This window comes from Equus quagga, chromosome 1 (assembly GCF_021613505.1).
Source record: "Equus quagga isolate Etosha38 chromosome 1, UCLA_HA_Equagga_1.0, whole genome shotgun sequence".
NCBI classification, from domain to species: domain Eukaryota; kingdom Metazoa; phylum Chordata; class Mammalia; order Perissodactyla; family Equidae; genus Equus; species Equus quagga.
Window position 1 is genome coordinate 102,948,212 of NC_060267.1, and position 15,776 is coordinate 102,963,987.

The 15,776-nt window shown below is 36.7% G+C and overlaps 1 protein-coding gene and 1 non-coding gene across 3 annotated transcripts in view; one reads left to right on the forward strand and one right to left on the reverse strand.

Moving 5' to 3' along the window:
* TMCC1 (transmembrane and coiled-coil domain family 1) overlaps positions 1 to 15,776 on the forward strand; it is a 247,725-nt gene that overhangs the window by 84,938 nt on the left and 147,011 nt on the right. The window lies entirely within an intron of this gene.
* Positions 7,339 to 7,445, reverse strand: LOC124231487 (U6 spliceosomal RNA). The gene has a single exon (XR_006886547.1). It is a non-coding gene; the product is annotated as a U6 spliceosomal RNA (small nuclear RNA).

A 15,776-nucleotide genomic window follows, 5' to 3' on the forward strand; every position in this document is an offset into this window, starting at 1 on the left:
AGGGAAGAACCAAGAGAAAGGTTCCAAAGACCTGTACTATAAAGAAATTTTACTGAAAATTGTTTTTCTTGGCATTGTTAAGGGGAGGGAGTGATAATGCACATTAAGGCCATAAGTCATAGCTTCTTGTCTATGTGTGCCAGATGGGTGAGGAGCAATGCTTGGAACAGTTCTCACTAATGAGAATTTGATCTCTATATATATTTTTAAACTTATGTTGTATGGTTTAAGTGTTAATACTTTTCACCATGTTAAAAAACAAAATTGAACTGAGTAAATTTTAAAGATCTCATTGGCTTTATTGAATAATTCATGAATTTGGCAGGATCCAATCTAGCAGTTAAAAGCTTTGATAGAACAATATGTAATCAGGTATTACTGAAATTAAGGGCAGTAGAAGTTCAGAGAAGGGAGAGCTAAGTATGAGGTCATTATTGACAAGGGCTTTATAGAGAATGTACTCCTTAGAGGATGTCTTAGGAATGTGAGGCACAGTCAGTATAGGTCTTCTCCATCGTAAGACAACACAATACATACATGCAAATTTCAAGTTTCAAGATAGCTGAGATGTGCTTTAAAAAAAGAAGAAAACAAGACCCCGGTTGTGAGCTTCTGGAGAGCAAGGGCCATGCATTAGTTATCTTTATTTATATCCCACATAGAACCCTAGGGCCTAACCAGTATGAGGACTAGTAAGACATTTAGAGGAATTAGTAAGAGAGAAGATTGGAAGAGTGTGTGATTATATAAAGCTGATTTTTAAAATTTCAATTTAGGAGAGAGGTTTTTGATCCAGCATTATGAATGTGAAACTAAATAATTTTAATGATGTGATTGGATATAGGGAGCCCTCAGATTTTTGAAGGGGTTTGCATGTTGAAAATATCATATTCAAGGTTTTTTTTGAACAGTTGTGTTCAAGATGGAATAAAATAGGAAAAAGACAGCTAAGGTATCAGAGAGCTCACCTGTGAAGTTACTGTCATATAGTGTAACCATCTGCCAACTTATAAAACAATGTTCAATTGTTTATTTCTATGGGAAAAGTCATTTTGAATTTCAGTGTTAGAAATGGTTTTTAGATTCCCAGAGTAGCCCAAAAAATCCATTCCTCCAAAATCTAGGTGAGATATTATTCTTCCACAATTACAGTGGTAACTACATAATGAAGTAATACCAATCAATACTACCTAAATACTCCTTTTATAAAACAGTAACAATGAATGAGATTTTTTGCCAAAAGTTCTGAGAAAGAGAAAGCTTAATTAGAGAGAAATGAGAAGGTAAATGCAAACATCGGAAGCCTATGAAGGGATAGTTTAAGGTTAGTGATCCTGATTCTCTATCAAGGTTAGTATTACTTCAGAGCTCACTATATCATTTTCCTGTTTATAGGTAAATTTAGAAAAAGCAGAATACCTGTATTAGGCTGCACTTAGGAAAATTTTGTGGGTTACTTGTGGTATGGACAGAGAGAAGGGGAATTTTTTTGTAGTGACTGGCTAAATCTAGAAGTTAAAGAAAAGAGGAAAGGATTGGGGCAGGCCGGCAGGGTGGAAGGTGGGGAAGTAGGATTACTCTTCCTGGTAATTCCCACTCTAAATGTTAGGATGATTTCACACTGAAAAGGCTAAACCACCCTTGATAGAATCATGGTTTCCAGGTCTACATGTGGGTTTTCTATGTAACAGAATTGGATAGCTGTGGGCAGGTACCACCTGTCACCCTTCCCCTGTACTGGAGGTACCTTGCAGCACTGCCCCAGCTGCTTTCTCTCCCTCCAGGCTGGCACCGCAGGAGCTGAAGGAGCTTCAGACTGCTGTCCCCACTGGCGCTTATCTCCACAAAGTGGAATCAGGGCTGGGCCTGGCTGGAAAGACTTCCCAGCAGAGGCCAACACCAGCAAAGGCACATAGACCTCAGTGCCTGCTGCTGTCTGGAGTTCATCTTTGAGTTAGCTCTCAAAAACTCATTCGTTCTCATTCTTTATCAGTAACAAATAATTTGTATACTTAGAGTTTGTAGGTTGCCCAGAGTTCATAAATAAGCCCTCCATGATAAATTACAACAAGATGGCATCCTGCTCTGTTTAAATGAAAGGGAGATTTCTAAGGTTGAGTTATGAGCAATACCAGAAAGTCCAGGTGTACTGTTTTCCCAAGGCGGGAGAAATGAGGTGGTGGGAAGGATAATTCCTGTTGCTGACCACCAGGTGGTGCCCCTAGGCCAGAATCAGTAGGTGGCAGTGATGGGATGACTGTCCTACTGACAGGACATTGATAAATAGAGGATTATAACTTGAGAAGTAACTAGTACAGATCATTAGGATATGGGCTAAATTGAGTACAGTGAGTATGATATAGCGTAGTAGATGCCCTATGTAAATTTTGAACTGAGTTGATAACTATGGAAATAGAATAGACAGTAGAAAAGTAGGAAGGATTTAATGACAATGTTAGAATAAAAGATAATTAAAGGTAAACAAAACTCAAAACCCGAAGATTTGCTTGGAGCAACTAGTAAGATACTGTCCATTTCCCCACAAAACACTTGAAAAATTCTATTTTTTGATGAAAACCGATAGAGATCTCTATTTTCTGTGTATTTAGTATGTCAGGTAGCTGACACTGTCAAGGGATTATTTAATTCCTTGTTAAGGGAATGATATGGGACTGGAAAAGTGAGGATAAATCAGAGATGAAGATATATTTTGGCTTTTTAGTTATTCTTTATTAAAGGTACTTTACAGAGCAAAACTTGGTTGCCAAAGCAACTAACTTTTAGGTTTATTGACCCTAGCTCACAGGTCTAGAATGTGTATGTTTCCTTTAATATAATATATTTGTATAGTGGCCCAAAAGAGAGTTTGATTATCCTTGATGATCTTATGTTGACATTTAATATAGTTGTCCTAAGAGTGAAATTGAAGGTATAGATAGGGTGTTCTTGACCTTGGTAAATTTGTCATGCAAAGTTTATCATTATAGGGATGCTTTTTAAAGTGTTTTTTTCTTTTTTAAATCTGAGCTATATTGCTTCTATTCTGAGCAACAGCTTTTATGAGAAGGCTCAACATAATACAAAGTTCAGTTCACTATTTAAGTTAAATTTAACCTCCTTTTTCTTTATATTGCAAAATAGATACAGGCTTTAGAGTAATTAGACCTCCAAAGAAATACAGTATGTGACCTAACTTCTACTTTCCCCTTTTATTCACAGGAGACTTGGTACTTTATCAGTAGCCTTGAATCTTAGGAGTAAGGGAGGAGAATTTTGACATCCAAAGTCTGCTACTCTTTTGTTTATCCAGAACGTCGTTAAAAGGTCTTGCTTTGTGATTGTTAGCTTCCAAAGACTCATAGGTAGATAAATAGACAGAAGGACAGATCAGGATTATGTATTATATAAGATAATCACCAGAACAGATTGGTTTTTCTTCAGAAATCGAAGTACAACTTTTATCTCAAGATAGATAGTCAACTTTGGCAAGTTAGCACAATTTGGGCTTAGTAAGTATTTGTTAAAAATTGACTTATTTTGATGTTACATCATCATGACCTGTGATCTTGTCAGTCAATGGAAGTAGGCTAGATTTTACTTTTGAGCTTTCATACTTCAGGGTTACAGTATATATTATGTATTAATTTGTGTCTCTCATTTTATATATAGGTAGACTTTTTGAAAATATCTTTTTCTTAAATCAAATAATTTTAAATATATAAAAGATATTTGATTTTAACTTTGTAAAAAGAATTAGTGAGGATTTATTGGTTTATATATTATAAAAATATTTCTGGGGGCCGGCCCGGTGGCGCAGCGGTTAAGTTCGCACGTTCCGCTTCTCGGTGGCCCGGGGTTCGCTGGTTCGGATCCCGGGTGCGGACATGGCACTGCTTGGCAGCCATGCTGTGGTAGGCGTCCCACGTATAAACTAGAGGAAGATGGGCACGGATGTTAGCTCAGAGCCAGGCTTCCTCAGCAAAAAGAGGAGGACTGGCAGTAGTTAGCTGAGGGCTAATCTTCCTCCAAAAAAAATAAATAAATAAAAATAAAAATATTTCTATCTTCAGCCATCAAGCAAGTCAAATATTTATTAAGAACTGACACGTACATTTTCTTTTATCCTAGTAACATCTACTGGGATAAGGAATCCTGACACAGATTTAAAAATTGTAAAATATGAAGAATCTAAGAATTCAGAAACCTTGGGTTACAAAATGAGTTCCTTCCATTACAAATGATTTTCAGCCAGTAGATCACTGGCTGTTGCCAGGTGATTAACTCATACACTGTTAAGCCTTAGAGATAATCGTAATCAAACTCCTCATTTTAGATGTCCAAAGATGTTAAAAGCTGCCTGAGGTTATAGAGCTAATTATGAGTGATAATCAGGAGCAGATCCCTGGCTTCTGTCTGACTCTGTGTTCAGTATTTTTGCCTCTTTACTCTGTTGACCATGTCAGAGAATTGAAGAATACCAGTTCTGTCAAGCAGGGCATAAGAAAAAGGGAAAAGAAAATTTTTCCTTTTTTCAAATATTGGTAACTAGATCATCTTGTTTGAATGAGGGCAGAAATCTAAGAGTGGTGACAAAAGCTAATTTTGTCACTACCCCTGTTTAGTTTCTTATTACTTTTAAATAACTCTTATCATCTTTTTCAGATGAGTAGCAATGGAAATAAAGTACTGTAATGATTACCTAGAGTTATTTTAATACTGTTCATCATTAAAATAAAAGCAATGACATTCTGGATTCTCAGATATCTAAACAAAATAATAAGAAAAAATAATTATTTACAGTATCTAAAATAAGACCTCTTCTATTTAGTGATATAGCCAGTTAAACAGATTGTGAAACTTTTTCTGCATTGAGAGGATGGGGTGGAAAAGAGAGCTCATAATTAAAGTCTCACATTAACCACAACATAATGTTGCAGAATTATAGTTAAGAAAGGGGAATGAAGGTGAGAACTATCCCTCTGTTGTCTTTGGTGTTGCCTTAAGACACCAAGAAACCTGCCCTGAGAATACTGAATTTTAATGATTCATTCAGTAATTGAGAATCTTTTTCATGTTGTTGGTAGTAATCTTTGCAAGAATGTTTTATGGGGGGCCGGCTCTGTGGCCGAGTGGTTAAGTTGGCGCGCTCCGCTGTGGCGGCCCAGGGTTCGGATCCTGGGCGCGGACATGTCACCACTCGTCAGGCCACGTTGAGGCAGCGTCCCACATCCCACAACTAGAAGGATCTGCAACTAAGATATACAACTGTGTACAGGGGGGGTTTGGGGAGATAAAGCAGGAAAAAAAGAAAAGAATGTTTTATGGAAGTGAATTTGTTTCATTATTATTATATGGTATCATACTCAGCTTGTTGAGTAATGTGTGCAAGACCTTTTTCATATATATTATGTAATCTAAGTTGCATGTCAGCTTTTTGAGGTAGATTTGATCTCCTTTTTTACAAATGAGGTAATTAGGACTTAGGTAAAATTTTAAATTTGCTTAAGACCAGAGAGCTGGTACATCGCTGAGTCTGAGTTTTTGCTCATTCTGCCACAACACAGATGGCTCAGTATTGTTAAGTTTTTATCATATACTTAATGTGAGGAGTATAACATAAAGGAGGAGAGTGTAGAAGGTCTTAGAAGGATCCAGACTGCCAAAAAGTTGGTAACGTGCCGAGCTGGGAGATCATCTAAGTAGACTAATTTTCCTAAAACACCTGAGAAAAAAAATTACACAATTGGTCTTAAGATTAAATTAAAGCAAGATTTGAAGCTCGATAATTAACTCTTTTAGTAGGAATGAATAAAGTAGAAATTTAGGTAAAAGAAAGATGTTCCCCATTACTTTCCATATCTGCTGTCAAAAGGCCACAATGAAATTGCTAGAAGTCACTGCAGTCTTACTAACCTCCAAACAGTGCTTTAAAGTAGGAAATGAGAGATAATTGGCTGATTTATTTTGTTTCCAGGTAATCTGATGGCAGATAATCTGGCAGTTAGTAGCAATGATTATTTTTAATTCTGTGTTTTTCGTTTTTTCCCCCTGTCAATTTGCTATAGCTGTCTGGAGGGGTAAGACAAGAGTGCTGGAGCGTTGTCCTAAGAAAGTTCCATGTCTCTTTTTGAGCCTTTCATTAACACAACATCTTAGATTGGGAGGGATTTCCATAATCATTTTATTCAGCTCTGTAACATTCTCCCTAAGTGGTTATCGGCCTCTTAGGATCTCCCAAAGAAACCCATTCTACTTGTGGATGTCTGTTAGACAAATTTAACATATTAAACTCAAATCTGCTTCCCTGCATTTCTCCAACCAGCCCTCGTGGTCTAGTGGTTAAGATTCAGTGCTCTCACAGCTGTGGCCCGGGTTCGTTCGTTTCTTGGTCAGGGAACCACACCACCCATCTGTTGGTTGTCGTACTGAGGTGGCTGCGTGTTGCTGTGATACTGAAAGCTGTGCCACTGGTATTTCAAATACCAGCAGGGTCACCCATGGTGGACAGGTTTCAGCAGAGCTTCCAGACTAAGACAGACTCGGAAGAAGGACCTGGCTACCTACTTCAGAAATAACTGGCCGTGAAAACCCTATAAAAAGCAGCGGAGCATTGTCTGATACAGTGTGGGAAGGTTGAGAGGATGGTGCAAAAAGACTGGGCAGGGTTCCATTTAGCTCTTCTGTACACAGGGTCACCAGGAGTCAGAATCTACTCAAGGCACTAACAACAAGTATTTCTCCAGTTAGGGCCAGTCAGAATATGTAATGCCTGTGCAGGCATAAATTACTTTCTCAATGTGTGTCTCTCTGTAGTCCCTTCTCTGAGTTAATAATCCCTAGTCCTTGGGATGTTCTTTTTTATTCAGCAAATATTTCTTGATACAAGCATTTTAAGTGCTCGAATGCAGTAGTGGATCCTCACTACAAACACTGTACTGTGAAGTTTTACTATCTCTGTTTTATAAGTGAGGATACAGAAGATCGAAGTTGAAGTGACTTGTCAATTTCACACACAGTAAAAAGTTTACTGGATGTCAGAACCAAGTTTTTCCAGCTCCAAAAGTCATGCTTTTGACCACTACTCGTTGATATTCTGGGTCTTTCCAAGAATATTCTTGTACCAATCAATAAGGTGTGGAGTAGATAGCTCAAAGAGAAAGCTGATGTAAAGAACTGCTTAAATACTTTCTAGCTATGAGATTCTGTGATTTCTTGGAACACTAAATGAATTTGGAGGCTCCCAGGGCTCCATAGGAGACTTCAAATCAAGTAGATTCTTGGCAGTAACAGGTTTAAATTTGTGGTTTTAATGATTCACTAAAGACCCAGAAGTCCATGAAAAATATGGAATGCTTCACGAATTTGAATGTCATCCTTGTTCTGGGGCCATGCTAATCTTCTCTGTATCGTTCCAGTTTTAGTATATGTGCTGCCGAAGCAAGCCCTGGGGTGTTCTTTCACATCATAATTTTGAATACTTAGTCATACTGGCCCATCAACTCTTGATTGTTCCAGTTCTTCAGTATTCCTCTTCATTTCAGACCATAATTCATGGTCTCCAAACAGAAGAAAATTCCCAAATAATGGTTACAGCAGTGACTAGAGCTGAGCTATAACTTTCATAATTCTAAGGTACTATATGCTTCTTTTAATATACACAACTCCATTTTGCAATTGTTTTTCCTTTTAGCAATCTGACTTAGTTTTCGTATTATCTTTACATTGTCATTTGGTCAAGAGTCGTAGAGTTTAATTCAGAGCAATTGAAATTTTTATAGACAGTACTTTAAAATTATAGATGCTTAGTAATTTTGAGAATGTTGGAAAAGAAGACTTTTCTAGAGAACTTATCTCGTTTCTAAAATAATTGCTTTTAAGAGTGAGATGTTTTCAGATTCTACCTCCTTTAATATGGTGTTAAAGATGAAGCAGAATATCACTTAGTATTTCATACCTCCAACACCACATGCTTCAGGACCTAATTGTCCTTATTTTATTTACAGTCCTATTTAATGTATAGCCATGTTCTTCAGAATAATTAAGAAAGAGTTTTGTGGCATGTTTAAGAATCTAGTCATTTACTATACTTAGATCCTCAGGTACTTTTGCTTTTTAATCAGTGCTCAATTTTTTTTTTTTTTGCAAAACGTTGTTTTCTTTAATGTCTATTTTGGTGATTTCTGATATCCAAAAAAGTTTTGTCTTTTTAAAAAATTCAATCCCACCTCAAAATAATAGAAATTTCAGCCTACTGAGGTAAAAGAAGCCTCTGGAATTGTAATAAAGTATTTATTAGGAAATAGATTTGATGATGTGGAATGTTCTGAGTCTGTAGGGGCCTAAGACAAAGAAATTCTTGTTGGCAATTTATTTCCTTTTTGGACAGTAAGATAGCAAATGTTGCTTCTCCATCGTATTTGTGATTTCACGATCTTCTTAGACTTCACATAGATTTTTTAAAATAATATTCTAAAGAGCTGGCACTTTTGTTGAAGCTGTTAAAAGAATTTGATCCTTTGGTGCAAAGTTGTAATCTGGAAAACATTATTTGACATTTGAATATTGCTTTCCTGGTTAGGGGTGAATGTTTTTAGTTTGAGAAAAATTCCCAGATTTGATTTCTGAGCTAGAGTCTTAATCACATGTTGACAGATTTGAACTTAAACCTTGTTTTTAGCAATCAGTACCAGGGGATTAATTCATTCCCTGGTTTACTTGGGAAAGATGTTATGAGAAAGCTTTAGTACCATGATTTCTGGAGGCCCTCTCCTGATACCTTCTGGTACTACTGAAGTATTCTTTAATGAAATTGCTGATTCTTCTGCACTGTACTGGTGGTTCTTAATGCCTGTGGTGTATTTTAAACAGTTTTCTTTGTTAATCCTAATATAATCCCAAAGTCTTATTTGTAGTTACCAACCATGTTATAGAACTAATTCTTAACAAATGTTGGCCTAAACTCTGAACTTTGCAGGGACTCTTATAGTTAGTACATAACTCAGGATTTTTACTTTGGTCAATAGGTTCTTTTGGTTTTAAATAACAGAAAGCTAACAGTGTGCCTTGACAACTTGATTTAAATGTGCTTGCCTTTTTCAAGATCCTAGATATGGCAACTTTTCAAAGACTCATTCTTCATTCCCTTGCCTTGTTTTTAGAATATTGTAACATGAGCATTTTCTTTAAAAACGTAAAGTATTTCCTGTATCTGACTATAATAAAGCATTTTGATAGTATGCTCTAAAGAGTAATATACTTGAAAGGCTAATTTCAAGCATAACAGTTATCATTTTAAATGTTAATCAAAATGTCTTGATATCTTCTTGGGATCACTTCCAATGTTAATATTCTGAGGAATCCAGCTTAGGCCTTTAAATATAGATAAATTCAGTCAAATTAGGTTGCGTTTTTTAGATTTAGGTTGGTGGGATTATGAAAGATGTCCTCATACGTCTTTATCTCCTTCTGGGTGTATGTGTATGTACGTATGTGTGTGTGCACGCATTTGCCACATGTATGGTATAAACTTGATGGAGAGTTGAATGATCCAGTTCTCTGCCAGTAGCTCTTTACTCTTTTGCCGAGAAATCACTTTATTATTTTGATATTTTGAAAGATTATTTGGGTTCCATTAAGTTCTGATGCTAAATATTTATACATGATTGATGGTACACTGATTATGAATACTTAATATCTATCAAGGATCCATAATCATATAGGTGGGCCCACATGACCTAATATTTAAAAAAAAATAAGGAAAGGGCATTATCTATCTAGAGTAGTGGCCTCCAAATTATTTTGCTTACCCACACCTTTTAGCATGTCTCTAATATTTTTATGTTTAGTTATAAATTATACACAGGTAATTGTTCCTATATATTATGAACATCATATAACAAAAAATCAAAATAAAAAATATCAATGGAAGTTGTAATGTTTTCTTCTCACAACTCATTAGATTGTCGTGCATACACACTGGGGTGCATGTATCCTGTATTTAGACCAAGATTAAAAGAATAATTTCCCTCTACAGAACTTTTGGATAATATGAAAGTCATTTATACTTGCCTTAGGAATGTGACACTAGCACGGTATATGAACAAATTTTGCAATGAAACTGTCCAGCTTTAAGGTAGGCTGCCTTGGAGTGATCAGCAAAGGCTGGAGAACCACACATCATGCATGTTCTAGGAAATACCTATGACTCCAGTCAAGAGTGGATTAAACAACCTCTGATATTCCTTCTAAGATTCTGTGACTGTAGATAGGAATTCACAGGTTGAACACTTAAATTTAAAACACTGCAGGAAAGTTAGGCTGTGAATGAAGACCTGGCTCAGGAGTACACTAGGAAATTGTTTAACTTCTACATCTGAACCTTCTGCTCAGAACTTCTCCTGCTGTCTTCTTTAGAAATTTGATGGTTCTGATTCCCAAGCCATCTCCACATAGGAAAAAATTTCAAGGCCCCTTTCAAGTCTATGGCCTGACTGTGTAGGAGAGTGAATATATAAGTAGTAAGGAAGAGACTTTATTACTTACTCTTCTTCATTACAACCAGAGAGAGAGAGAGAAAGAGAAAGAGAACATGAAAGCAAGTTTAGAATGGGTGAACAATTATTTTAAAGTATATAGTGTCACAGATGACTTAGTAAATGTTTTCAATTTGTTAAATTCCCTGTAGCATATATAAGTACCATTTCATTAAGAATAATCTATTCTGGGGCCGGCCAGGTGGCTCAGCGGTTAAGTTCGCGCGTTCTGCATTGGCGGCCCAGGGTTCGCCGGTTTGGATCCTGGGTGGAGACATGGCACTGCTTGACAAGCCATGCTGTGGTAGGTGTCCCACATATAAAGTGGAGGAAGATGGGCACGGATGTTAGCTCACGGCCAGTCTTCCTCAGCAAAAAGAGGAGGTTAGGTGACAGATCTTAGCTCAGGGCTGATCTTCCTCAAAAAAAAAAAAAAAAGAATAATCTATTCTGCAGTAGAAATTAAATAGCTTCACCTTTTTTAAGCTTTTAAAATTGTATCACCTTAAAAACAAAAACCTTAGCCTTCCCCAAACCCCTTCCTTTTTCTTTTTTCTCTTCAGTGAGGGGATGGTTGTTTTGTGAAATCCAGCTAGCAACGATGTCAGCAATAAACTTACAGCTTCTTCACCATATGTATCTTGATTTGAGTATTGTGAATGTAACTGCAGTGCTGCAGAGTACCTGCTTAAGTTTCTCTTTTGTGGTGTTGTTGGTGGTGGTCCCTCCTGTTCTGTGAATTGAACAGTTCTCTCTCGTTGTTAACACAGAGGCAGAAGCCTTTCTGCACTGATGAATCTAAAAGTGTGAACTAATACAATCAATAAAACTTGAGGTTTTTTTTTATTATTAAGATTATGATAGTTAACAACCTTGTGAAATTACAGTTGTACATTATTATTAGTCATGTTGTAGGTACACCACTTCACCCTTAGTGCCCTCCTCCCACCCCTCTCTTTCCTCTGGTAACCACTGATCAGTTCTCTTTGTCTGTATGTTAACTACCACCTATGAGTGAAGTCATACAGAGTTCGTCTTTCTCTGTCTGGCTTATTTCACTCAACATAATACCCTCGAGGTCTATCCATGTTGTTGTGAATGGGATGACTGTGTCCTTTTTTATGGCTGAGTAGTATTCCATTGTATATATATACCATATCTTCCTTATCCAATCATCAGTTGCTGGGCACTTATGTTGGTTCCATGTCTTGGCTATTGTGAATAATGCTGCGATGAACATAGGGGTGCATGGGAGTTCTGGAATTGCTGATTTCAGGTTCTTAGGATAGATACCCAGTAGTGGGATGGCTGGGTCATAAGGTATTTCTATTTTTAACTTTTTGAGAAATCTCCATACTGTTTTCTGTAGTGGCTGCACCACTTTGCATTCCCAACAACAGTGTGTGAGGGTTCCTTATTCTCCACAGCCTCTCCAACATTTATCACTCTTCGTTTTGGATATTTTTGCCATTCTAACAGGTGTAAGGTGATATCTTAGTGTAGTTTTGATTTGCATTTCCCTGATGATTAGTGATGATGAGCATCTTTTCATGTGTCTATTGGCCATCTGGATATCTTCTTTGGAGAAATGTCTGTTCATGTCCCCTGCCCATTTTTTGATCGGGTTGTTTGATTTTTTGTTGTTGAGCTGTGTGAGTTCTTTATATATTACGGAGATTAACCCTTTGTCAGATAAATAACTTGTAAATATTTTTTCCCAATTAGTGGGCTGTTTTTTTGTTTCACTCCTGTTTTGCCTTGCCTTGAAGAACCTCTTTAGTCTGATGAAGTCCCATTTGTTTATTCTTTCTATTGTTTCCCTTGTCTGAGGGTTATGGTGTCCGAAAAGATTCTTTTGAAACTGATGTCAAAGAGTGTACTGCCTATATTCTCTTCTAGAAGACTTATTGTTTCAGGCCTAATCTTTAGATCTTTGATCCATTTTGAGTTTATTTTTGTGAATGGTGAAAAAGAATGGTCAATTTTCATTCTTTTACATGTGGCTTTCCAGTTTTCCCAGCACCATTTGTTGAAGAGACTTTCTTTCCTCCATTGTATGCCCTCAGCTCCTTTGTCAAACATTAGCTGTCCATAGATGTGTGGTTTTATTTCTGGGCTTTCAATTCTGTTCCATTGATCTGTGCATGAGTTTTTGTACCAGTACCATGCTGTTTTGATTACTGCAGCTTTGTAGTATGCTTTGAAGTCAGGGATTCTGATGCCTCTGGCTTTGTTCTTCTGTCTCAGGATTGCTTTAGCAATTCGGGGTCTTCTGTTGCCCCATATGAATTTTAGGATTCTTTGTTCTATTTCTGTAAAGAATGTCATTGGATTCTGATTGGGATAGCGTTGAATCTGTAGATTGCTTTAGGTAGTATGGACATTTTAGCTATGTTTATTCTTCCAATCCATGTGCATGGAATGTCTTTCCATCTCTTTATGTCGTCATCAATTTCTTTCAAGAAAGTCTTGTAGTTTTCGTTTTATAGATCTTTCACTTCTTTGGTTAAATTTATCCCAAGGTATTTTATTCTTTTTGTTGCGATCGCGAATGGGATTGAGTTCTTGAGATCTTTTTCTGTTAGTTCATTGTTAGTGTATAGAAATGCTACTGATTTATGTATGTTGATTTTATACCCTGCAACTTTGCTGTAGCTGTTGATTGTTTCTAATAGTTTTCCTCTGGATTCCTTAGGGTGTTCTATATATAAGATCATGTCGTTTGCAAACAGCAAGAGTTTTACTTCTTCCTTGCCTATTTGGGTTCCTTTTATTTCTTTTTCCTGCCGAATTGCTCTGGGCAACACCTCCAGTACTATGTTGAATAAGAGTGGTGATAGTGGGCACCCTTGTCTTGTTCCTGTTCTCAGAGGGATGACGCTCAGTTTTTGTCTGGTGAGTATGTTGGCTGTGGGTTTGTCATATATGGCCTTTATTATGTTGAGGTACTTTCCTTCTATACCTATTTTATTGAGGGTTTTGATCATAAATGGATGTTGGATCTTGTCGAATGCTTTCTCTGCATCTATTGAGATGATCATGTGGTTTTTGTCTCTCATTTTGTTAATGTAGTGAATCACGTTGGTTGACTTGTGGATGTTGAACCATCCCTGTGTCCCTGGTATAAATCCCACTTGATCATGGTGTATAATCTTTTTGATGTATTGCTATATTCAGTTTGCCAAAATTTGGTGGAGGATTTTTGCATTTATGTTTATCAGTGATATTGGCCTGTAGTTTTCCTTCTTTGTGTTGTCCTTGTCAGGTTTGGGGATCAGGGTGATGTTGGCTTCATAGAATGTGTTAGGGAGTGCTCCATCTTCCTCAATTTTCTGGAATAGTTTGAGAAGGATCTTCTTTGAATGTTTGGTAGAATTCTCCAGAGAAGCTGTCTGGTCCTGGACTCTTATTTTTGGGGAGGTTTTTGATTACTGTTTCTATTTCTTTACTTGTGATTGGTCTATTCAGATTCTCTATTTCTTCCCGATTCAGTTTTGGGAGGTTGTAAGAGTCTACGAATTTATCCATTTCTTCTAGGTTGTTCAATTTGTTGGCATAATGTTTTTCATAGTATTCTCTTATGATCCTTTGTATTCTGTTGGTATCTGTTGTGATTTCTCCTCTCTAATTTCTAATTTTATTTATTTGAGACTTCTCTCTTTTTTTCTTAGTGAGTCTGGCTAGGGTTTATCAATTTTGTTAATTTTTTCAAAGAACCAACTCTTTGTTTCATTGATCTTTTCTGCTGTCTTTTTTGTTTCAATATCGTTTATTTCTGCTCTAATTTTTATTATTTCCGTCCTTCTACTGACTTTGGGCTTTGTTTGTTCTTCTTTTTCTAATTCTGTTAGGTGTCGTTTGAGGTTGTTTGTGTAAGATTTTTCTTGCTTATTGAGGTGAACCTGTATTGCAGTGAATTTCCCTCTTAGGACTGCCTTTGTTGCGTCCCAAATAAGTTGGTATGGCGTGTTTTCATTTTCATTTGTCTCCAGATAATATTTGATTTCTTCTTTAATTTCTTCAATAATCCATTGTTGGTTGAGTAGCATGTTGTTTAGTCTCCACATTGTTGCCACTTTCCCGGCTTTATTCTTGTAGTTGATTTCTAGTTTCATAGCATTATGATATGAAAAGATGCTCGATATTATTTCAACCCTCTTGAATTTATTGATGCTTGCTTTGTTTCCCAAGATATGGCCTATCCTTGAGAATGTTCCACGCGCGCTTGAGAAGAATGTGCAACCTGCTATTTTTGGATGAAGTGTCCTATATATATCTATTAAGTCCATCTGGTCAAATTTTTCATTTAATTCTATAATTTCCTTGTTGATTTTCTGTCTGGATGATCTATCCGTTGGTGTTAATGTGGTGTTGAGGTCCCCTGCTGTTATTGTCTTGTTGTTGATGTCTCCTTTTAGTTTTGTTAATAGTTTCTTTACAAATTTTGGTGCTCCTGTGTTGGGTACATATATATTTATAAGTGTTATGTCATCTTGGTGGAGTGTCCCTTTTAACATTATATACTGCCCCTCTTTGTCTTTCTTTATCTGTTTTGCTGTGAAATCTACTTTGTCTGATATAAGTATGGCAACACCTGCTTTCTTTTGTTCATTATTAGCTTGGAGTATTGTCTTCCATCCCTTCACTCTGAGTCTGTGTTTGTCTTGGGGCCTGAGGTGTGTTTCCTGGAGGCAGCATATTGTTGAATCTTGTTCTTTGATCCATCCTGCCACTCTGTGTCTTTTGATTGGAGAGTTCAATCCATTTACATTTAGAGTGATTATTGAAACGTGGGGACCTGCTGCTGCCATTTTATCACTTGTTTTCTGGTTCTTTTGCATTTCCTTTGTTTCTCGTCCCATGATTTTTGGATTCCTAATTCAGGTAGGTAAATTTCTGTATTGGCTTTCTTCTTATTTGTAATTTGTGTCTTTATTCTTGTTATTTGTTTAGTGGTCACCAGGTGGTTTGTATCACACATCTCGTAGATGAGATAGTCCTTTTTCTGAGTTTCTCTGCATAAAGATGGAATTCAGGCTATTTTCTATTGTCAGAAGTTTGGCTTTGTGAGAATGGGAATAGAAGTTTTATGATCCGATTATAGATCAGGAGAATTTAGGCCACAGTATAGATTATCTTCCTTAGGTCTACGTACTAGGTTATTATTTGTATCCCTTGTTTTTTGCTCGTAGTTGCAGTAGGGTGCAGAGATTTATGGATTACTACAGAAATCAAGACAAGCTT